The sequence below is a fragment of the Rana temporaria genome, chromosome 2 (genome assembly GCF_905171775.1).
Source record: "Rana temporaria chromosome 2, aRanTem1.1, whole genome shotgun sequence".
Classification (NCBI taxonomy): domain Eukaryota; kingdom Metazoa; phylum Chordata; class Amphibia; order Anura; family Ranidae; genus Rana; species Rana temporaria.
Window position 1 is genome coordinate 23,166,922 of NC_053490.1, and position 6,000 is coordinate 23,172,921.

The window sequence follows — 6,000 nt, forward strand, 5'->3', positions numbered from 1 at the left end:
GGATAGTTTAGGTAGGTCATTATATTACATAGTCCGGCCATAGTTAATTATACAGGGCCAGATCCACAGACGAAGTACGCCGGCGTATCTACTGATACGCCGGTGTACTTTCAAATTTCCTGCGTCGTATTGTTGTTTTGAATCCTCAAAACAAGATACAACGCCTTCTGGGTTAGATCCGACAGGCGTACGTCTTTTTACGCCTTTGGATCTAAGATGCAATTCTTTGTGTCCGCTGGGTGGCGTTCCCCTCGTTTTCCGCGTCGAGTATGCAAATTAGCTATTTCCGACGATCCACGAACGTACGAGCGGCCGTCGCATTGTTTCTAGTCGGCTTTTTTCGGCATATAGTTAAACCTGCTATTTGGTGGCGTACTCAATGTTAAGTATGGCAGTCGTTCCCGCGTATCATTTAAAAAAAAAAATTTGTTTGCGTAAGTCATCCGTGAATCGGGCTGGACGTAATTTACGTCCACGTCAAAACAATGACGTCCTTGCGACGTCATTTAGCGCAATGCACGGCAGGAAATTTAGGGACGGCGCATGCGCAGTTCGTTAGGTGCGGGGACGGGCTTCATTTAAATGAAACACGACCTCCCTACTCGCCGATTTGAATTAGGCACCGTTACGCCGCGAGAGATACACTAGGCCACCGTAACTTACGGCTCGAATTCTTCCAGGATTCAAACCAAAAAAAGTAAGTTACGGCGGCGTAGCATATCTCAGATACACTGCGCCGGGCAGATCTTTGTGGATCTGCCCCAAAGTTTGCATGGATACAAATTGATGGAATAAATGAGGTAGGTCCTTATATTACATTGTTTTGATTTATCTAAGGTTAATTGTATGAAGAATGCATGGCTTCAAATGAATTAGAAAGTTTAGGTAGGCCCTTAAAATACATAGGTGTGGTAGGTCTGAAGTTGATTGTACAAAGATTGCATGGCTACAAATTGATGGAATAGTTGAGGTAGGTCCTTATTTTACATAGTTTTAATGTATCTAAAATGTATTGTACAACGATTGCATGGCTACACATTAATTAGATAGTTTAGGTAGGTCCTTATATTACATAGTTCGGGTAAATATTAAGACAATTATATAAAGATTGCAAGGTTACAAATTGATGGAATAGTCGAGGTGGGTCCTTATACTGTATTACATAGTCTTGATTTATCTAAGGTTGATTGTACAAAGATTGCATGGCAACCACTTGATTGGATAGTTTAGGGAAGCCCTTATAATACACAGGTTTGATAAGTCTGAGGTTGATTGTACAAAGATTGAATGGCTACAAATTGATTGGACAGTTTAGGTAGGCTCTCATAATATATAGTTTTGACGACTCTAAAGTTGATTTCGCAAAGCTTGCAAGGCTGCAAATTGATTGGATAGTTTAGGTAGGTCCTTATCTTACATTGTTTCGATTTATCTAAAGTTGACTGTACAAAGATTTCACTGTGGACTTAAAGCTGACCATACACGGAGCAAATTTCAGGAAGGAACCAGCCAAAATTTTAACTTTGGGTGGCCCTTTTTTTGCCCCCTTTGACCCAAAATCTTTTAATCTGAAAAATTGATTTAGCCGAGCAGAAAATTATCCGCTGAATAGTGGCTGCATCCAATCAGGTGCTGGCTATTAGTATCTAATAGCCAGCCGGAAAGATTTGTCCATCCACATCGTTTAAAGCGGGGGTTCACCCGTACAGAACACTTTTTCCCTTAGATGGATGCTCGTTTTGTCTAGGCCTAGGGGAATCGACTAGTTGTTTTAAAATATGAGCTGTACTTACCGTTTACGAGATGCATCTTCTCCGTCGCTTCCGGGTATGGGCTGCGGGACTGGGCGTTCCTATTTTGATTGACAGTCTTCCGAGAGGCTTCCGACGGTCGCATCCATCGCGTCACGATTTTCCGAAAGAAGCCGAACATCGGTGCGCAGGCGCAGTATAGAGCCGCACAGACGTTCGGCTTCTTTCGGCTACTAGTGACGCGATGGATGCGACCGTCGGAAGCCTCTCGGAAGACTGTCAATCAAGAAGGAACGCCCGCTCCCGAAGACCCATACCCGGAAGCGACGGAGAAGATGCATCTCGAAAACGGTAAGTACGGCTCATAGTTTAAAACAAATAGCCGATTCCCCTAGACAAAACAAGCAGAAATCTAAGGGGAAAAGAGAAAAAAAAAACATCATTGGGTGAACTCCCGCTTTAACATGGATGGGGAAATTAATAGATTTCTCTTGTTCAACCAGCGGAGTTGAACAAGTGAAATCTTACAGTGTATAGCTAGTTAAAAGAAGATTGTAGAGTCAAATTGTAAGATGTATGGCACGTTTTAGACAAACCCAAGTATAGAGTATTGTATCAGCGACTTACCCTTAGTTGGAAGATAATCAGCTCTACTTCTCAGGCGACTTGACTCATAAAATCGGTAAGCGTACAAGACCCCCAAGTTACCATTTCCCACGCCGCACTGTTCCATCCTTTGCGGAATTCCAGAAATCTTGCACGAATAACGCATACGAAGTCCCCAACAGTTGTTCAATAAGCATCACAAGATTAAAACTGAGCGTGGAAGAGCCGGAATCCCTGGAAGAGGTCCAGAGCCCATTCAGAGCAGCTGAAATCCAGGCGTATTGGGGGCTGGCGGGCAGAGAGGCTGTTTGCAGTCATGTTGGTTATCGCTGTGGAACGTGTGTGTGTTGTGATCAAACATTTCTCCGAGACTGTCTGCAGTCGAACATGCAATAGGCTACAAGTGCAGGTCTCCGGAGAACGAGGATGAGCAAGGGAGGAGGAGAGAAGATAGGGAGCCTTACCACAGCATCAAAGCCAATCTCCAGGGAAAGACGAGGAGGCTGAATTGTTTCCTTGCAAAACTAAAATGATTCATCTAGTGTAAGCTAAAAATGATCATCACCAACAGTGAATCCAGCCAGAGCAAGCCTGGGGGACGGCCAACCTGTCACAACCAGACCTGCTCACACTTCAGTATGTCCTTCTCATCTATACTTCAAAGAAAGGGCTTACTACACGTCAACGTGGGAGCGAAGAAGAAAAGCTTATTGATACACAAAATAATAATAATAATAGTAATATATATCACATAAATGTGAGAGCTAAGAATAAAAGCTTATTGATACACAAAATAATAATAATAATAATAATAATAAATATCACATACATGTGAGAGCTAAGAATAAAAGCTTATTGATACACAAAATAATAATAATAATAATAATAATAATAATAATAATAATAATAATAATAATAATAAATATCACATACATGTGAGAGCTAAGAATAAAAGCTTATTGATACACAAAATAATAATAATAGTAATAATAATAATAAATATCACATACATGTGAGAGCTAAGAATAAAAGCTTATTGATACACAAAATAATAATAATAATAATAATAATAATAATAATAATAATAAATCATAATAATAGTAAATATCACATGAATGTGAGAGCCAAGAATAAAGGCTTATTGATACACAAAATAATAATAATAATAATAATAATAATAATAAATCATCATAATAGTAAATATCACATGAATGTGAGAGCCAATAATAAAGGCTTATTGATACACAAAATAATAATAATAATTATTATTATTATTATTATTATTATTATTATTAATTACATGAATGTGAGAGCCAAGAATAAAGGCTTATTGATACACAAAATAATAATAATAGTAATAATAATAATAATAATAATAAATATCACATGAATGAGAGAGCCAAGAATAAAGGCTTATTCATACACAAAATAATAATAATAATAATAATAATAATAATAATAATAATAATAATACAAATAATACAAATAATGAGAATGTGGGAGCTAAGAATAAAAGCTTATTGATACACAAAATAATAATAATAATAATATTAATAGTAAAAATAACAATTATAATAATAAAAACACATGAATGTGATAGCTAAGAATAAAGTGTTATTGATACACAAAATAATAATAATAATAATTATAACAATCACATAAATGTGAGAGCTAAGAATAAAGGCTTATTGATACACAAATTATTAATAATAATAATAATAATAAAAATCACATGAATGTGCAAGCTAAGAATAGAGGTTTATTGATACACAAAATAATGATAATAATATTAGTAATAATAATAATAATCACGTAAATGTGGAAGCTAAGAATAAAAGCTTATTGATACACAAATCATTATAATTATTATTATTAATAATAATAATCATGTGAATGTGGGAGCTAAGAATAAAGTCTTATTGATACACAAAATACTACTACCAATAATAATACATCAATAATAAAGGCTTAGTGATACACCATATAATAATTATGTGAATATGGGAGATAAGCAGAGAGGCTTATTGATAAATAATAATAATCAAGTGGACGTTGGAGCTAGGGATAAAAGCTTATTGATACACAAAAAAATAATAATAATATTATTAGTAATATTATTAATAATAATAATAATAATAATAATAATAATAATAACATGAACGTGGGAGCTAAGAATAAAGGCTTATTGATACACAAAATACTAATACTACTACTACTAATAATAATAATAATACATCAATAATAAAGGCTTATTGATACACAATATAATAATAATCAAATTGTCAATGTGGGAGCTAAGCAGAGAGGCTTATTGATAAATAATAATATTAATTTTAATAATTATATTCAAGTGGACGTTGGAGCTAAGAATAAAAGCTTATTGATACACAGAATAATAATAGTAATAATAATAAAAATCACATGAATGTGAGAGCTAAGAATAAAGGCTTATTGATACACAAATTTAACTAATAATATTCTTAATAGTAATAATGATAATAATAATCACGTGAATATGGGAGCTAAGAATAAAGGCTTATTGATACACAATATAATAATAATAATAGTAATAATCATCTGTTATTAGACAGCATAGGACATCAGCTAAAGATATACAGTCTGTTGGAGGAGCTCTGTGCCAGGTAATCACTCTGATGGTCAATTATAGTGATCACCATTCTAAACAATGTTTCTCTCCTGGAAACTTTCTTCCATTAGAAAACTTCCACTTGGTTTCAAATTGTCGAACTTTTTAAAAAAATCTAAAAAGTGCTGTGTTATGCCCAGTAGGTGGCTGGAGAGCTTATAAATAGTCTGTAGCCTGGAGCAGTTGGGTTGTTGGTCCTGGGACCCATCCCACAGGAGGAGCTCTTGGACCAAGGGGCCCTTGCGCCTAAGGGCAGTCTAATGGAACTTTGTTGAAGGGTCATTAAGGTCCCAAATTCTGCATAGCTGGGGGGTCTATTCAAAAGTTTGTAGTGGGACTTTGGTTTGGAGAGCTTGCTGAGGAGTACCTGGTGGAAGTTGGAGGAGGGTGTGCAGCTGTCCTATGGTATTGTGAGTTTTTCTCCCTCACTGAAAAGTACCTGGTAGAAGTTGGGGGAGGGTGTCCAGCTGTCCTATGGTATTGTGAGTTTTTCTCCCTCACTGAAGAGTGCCCAGTGGATATCGGAAGGAGGCAACTGATGATCCTGTGGCATTGTGAGTATTGCCTGGAATTCAGAATCTTAGTGACTGTGTACCGTGCTCAGCTCTACAACAAGGCACTAAATGATTACTCATTCAGAAGAGATCTTTGTAGGAACTTTGTGTCATCTACCTCCCATGCTTTATGACACAGGGGCAGATAAGCTGGCAGCAGAAGTATCCTCTAATTACATGGGCCGACAGTTCAGGTCCACCTGTCAGTTTTTTAGGTGGACCTGAACGGGCGCTCTGTGCACCTCTATGGAGCCACGGATGTCAGCGGTGACATGTCCGCTGACATCCGACCCGCTCCGATCTGCAAAAGTGCGATAGAGGAAAACCCTACTTTTCCATCCATCTGGTGGATCAGATCGGATGACAACGGACTCTACGGTCTGTCGTCATCCGATCCCCCATATGGGAGAGCGGTGCTCTGACAGGTCGGTCCCTGCACAGT

At 37.1% G+C, this 6,000-nt stretch overlaps 1 protein-coding gene across 1 annotated transcript in view; it reads right to left on the minus strand.

Moving 5' to 3' along the window:
• LOC120928899 (teneurin-4-like) overlaps positions 1 to 2,886 on the minus strand; it is a 527,362-nt gene extending 524,476 nt beyond the window's left edge. Inside the window, exon 1 of the mRNA XM_040339966.1 lies at positions 2,379 to 2,886. The gene's annotated coding sequence lies outside the window, so the exon portion shown is untranslated. The remainder of the gene's footprint in view (positions 1 to 2,378) is intronic.
• Between the last annotated feature and the right edge of the window lie 3,114 nt (positions 2,887 to 6,000).